Here is a 3762-nt window from a genome sequence, read left to right as displayed (position 1 = left end):
GGGCAGTCCCAGACTGTTTTTCCAGACTTCTCTGTGACCCTGACACCAGAAGTGCTTTTGGGAGCAAAAGGATACAAAAGGGTTCAAATGAAGGGAACCCAGAATTGCTCCATATAGCTCTGTTGGCATTGGGATCTCATTAATTTCCTGCAAATTCTCACCAGCCTTACAAACTGGAGAAGTGCTGGTGGCCTGGGGACCATGACACTCATTTGCCCTACCACAGGCCCCATAGCTCCCTGGCTCAGCCCGGGGGCTGCTCTGGTGGTGCCCTGTTGGCTGTGGTGGGTGCAGAGCTCTCCTGTGCTGCTCGGTGCCCAGCTGTGGCTGTGGCTGTGCAGTGACAGATAAATGTCCCCCTGTGGCACCCCGAGCCAGGCACAGCCAGCTCCCGTGGTGACCCAGCTCTGCTCCAGTCCAGAGAACAGGGCATCCCCTTCCCCACAGCATCCCTGACCCCAGCAGGTGCACTGTGGCCCCAGGGGCCGTGGCTGCTGGGTCGGAGCTGTCGGAGCACACAGGGCAGCGACACTGACACACTCTGCTGCTGGGGAACCTGGGCGAAATTAAATTCTCCACTTGGCTGGTCCGGGTGACTTGGCTTTGCTCTGCTGACTTGTTCCTTCATTATTTTTTTGGCCGATAACTGACTGCAAGCTTGTCTTGTCTGTTTAATACCAGCACAGCAGCTCCAGGAGAGGCTCAAGCTTGTCAGTCTCGGCGAGCGCGCACTGTATTGCTCTCCCCACTTCATTTACTTCATGGGCAGGAGGGGAAGAGCCTCGAGGCGCTGCAGAGCTTGGCAGCTGGGGTGGAGGGTTTCTCTGCAGGCTGGGTGCAGCCCCTGGAGCAGCCCTGGGCAGGGCAGACTGGGGCACAGGGACACCTGCACGTTTCCAGGGGACACCTGAACTTGGGTGGGGCCAGGCGAGCTAAGGTCTGTAACTATTAAGATTAATCTCTCCCTCACACCTTGGAGCATGACGAGGAAATCTCCGGGCAGCCCTGCAGCCAGGCTTGCAATGGACTTGGCTGTCGCTGCTCTCTGAGCACCTGGCACAGAACACCTGTGGCTGTGGCAGGAGGTGGCTGCAGGGGTTGGCATTGCTCCTCCGGACAGGAGATGCCACTTCTGAAGTATTCTACCTGTCCAGTGTGGGCTAATCATTTAGGGAGCACAAGGGTCCCGAGCCACATGCCCGGCAGACCTGGGCACACCTCTCCTGGTGTTTTTGCAGCAGGGAGAGGAGAATCAGCCCAGTCCCCTGAGATGGGTCTGTGTCTGGAGGACAGGCTGCCTGCACTCAGCTGCACAGCCAGGGCAGCTGGGTCCTTGGAGCAAGGCTTAGCAAACACAGTTGGTTTTTGTTTAATTAAGAGCAAGAAGAGAATTTAAAGACTGGTTGGTTTTCTCCAACCTGTGATAAATTAACCTCCTACTTGCTCAGGAGGACAGGAACGCTCCAGATCAATGATCTTACTGATGCCTGGCTTCTCCTCCTTTGGAGGGAGAAAGGGACAGAGAGCATCAGCCCCTGCCCCTGCTGCTGCCTTTGGGGCAGCAAGTGGAGTGACTGTGGATAATGATGATGAATGGCATGATTAAAGCTGGAACTCAGACATACAGCTGGAATTTTAGACCCTATTCACAGAATAATGCAGCTCCTGCTGTGCCATTTGGGGGGACTTAGAGTGCAGCCAAAGGCAGTGGGGTGCTCCAGGTGAACCCCCTGGCAGACAGACACCCCTGACCCCTGCTGTGTTTGTGGGACCAGAGGGGTCCTGTTCCCACACCAGCTTTGGTGCAGAGCTACTCCCAGTGTGGCTGTGGCTGAGCCAGGGGGTGCCAGCATCCTGTGACAGCCACCAGAGGGTATGTGGGCACCCATGGGTGGGATGTCCCAGAGTAGGAACCGCTGAATGGTGGCTTTTGTCCCTCTGGATCCTCAGCGAAAAATAAGTCCCCGAATTTAAAAAAAAAATTTTTGCATTTAATAAAAACTAGTAGATTTATTAATTTCTCAGAAATTGCACAGATAGACACATCTGCAGCTCTGCCTGAGCAATGCTGGACCATGGCTGCAGTTTTTGCTTCTCTAAACTCCTTCTTTAAATGTATTTTTATACAGCAGTGTTGACCTTTTCTGCCAGCCCCTGTGGAGCGAGGTTGTATCTTGTGTAAAAGTCATATCAAATGGGCCACAAAAAATCACTCTTGCCTGATTAAAATGAATAGTCTAGACAACGTGTGCATTTTCCTTCTGTGTCGTTAGCTTTGTGTGAGAGCTTGCAGCAATCAGGGCTTTTATGGGAGAAACACAGCTACAGGTACTGTGAGCTGCCTTAGCGGATACTAATTACAATCCCTGTAAGGATTGATTTGCAAAGAAAATTTCTATTGCCTCAAGGACAAACGTTTGTGCAAATCATATTATTGTGTATGAGAAATTGGTAACACTTTATGAAATGGTTCGTTTATAAATACTTTACTATTTATTAAATTAAATGGTCTTATAAAAATCCTTTTGCTAAGTTAAAATATCAGAAGTGTTCTGGTTTTGCATTATTTCTGTGTATGAAGCTGGCTGTTAGGGCTTGGCTGGCATCACCTGCTAAGAGCATTGCTGTTGCAGTTTGTAACATGCACTGTGTGACACTGTGGTGCCCAAGCACAATGCCAGTGTCAGCATCTCCTCTCCCTTCTTCATTTGGACCTGAAATTCTAGAACAGTGTAATTTTGAAGTTGCCCATTTCCTGGAGTGTGTGGTTTGACTGTGGCACATAACACAAACTTTGTCCTCATTGTATGTTTGGCTCATGCAGTGTGGCTCATGGAACAAGAAGCCCTCAGCTGAGGTACAGCAGATCCCTGATCCACCTAGCAGGAGATGCAGTTGTTGCACAGAGGAGGATGACACTCTTTCTGTACTTCCCATATCCCCGGATCTGAACCTTTCCAGAGAGGAGCTGGAAGACACCTGCACGTGGGAAGCATTCTGCGTTGCTTCCAAACCATTAGGGCCATTTAAAAATGTGTAAAAAATGTGTTGCCTCCAAACCATTGTTCTTGTGGACCAGCCAGCTGTGTCCCGAGGTATGGGGGCTGCACTTTGCTCCTGGTTTAGCTCTTCAAGACCCAGTGGGTCAAGAGCTGCTTTCCCATTTTCCTGTGGGGGCAGTGTTTGCAATCCCATGGTGGCTGGTGCTGTATCCAGGCTGGCCACTGTCCACCTGCCCACGCTTCCAACATGGCCATTGCTCCATTCCTATTCTGCATATAACCTGAAGGAATTCGAAGAGGAAGAAGGGTTGCCTTCCTCCTTGCATGGGAGGTGTGTGAGGTGGCAGTGCTCACCCTGGGTGGCACATGCAGGGAGGTGGATCCTGTGGTCACACCTGTCAGTAACCAAATCCCTGTCGGTCCTGCACCTTACTGGTGCTGTGCCAGAGCTCTCAGGCTGACCAGGTTCATTCCTACTTGGAGAAGTTGACCTTGCCTTCCAAATTTCTTGTCTGCTCTGGAAAACAAGCAGACAAGACATCTTTACTGAGCTAGAAATTTCTCTTGAATGTCCTCTCTCTAATTTATGTTCCCTCTCAGTTCATTGCCTGCAGCAAAGCCCATTAATGGTGGCAGTTTGTGACACAATTGAAGGCTCCTCTAAGGGGCAGCGCTCCCACGATTCTGCTGCACACTGACTCGGGAGGCGTTTGCTGGCGTGGTGAGGCTCAGCTTCCCCCTGTTTCCCAGGCTCCAGAGA

This window comes from Lichenostomus cassidix, chromosome 17 (genome assembly GCF_008360975.1).
Source record: "Lichenostomus cassidix isolate B80296 chromosome 17, HeHo_3.0, whole genome shotgun sequence".
Lineage (NCBI taxonomy): Eukaryota > Metazoa > Chordata > Aves > Passeriformes > Meliphagidae > Lichenostomus > Lichenostomus cassidix.
This window is presented reverse-complemented; position numbering follows the sequence as displayed.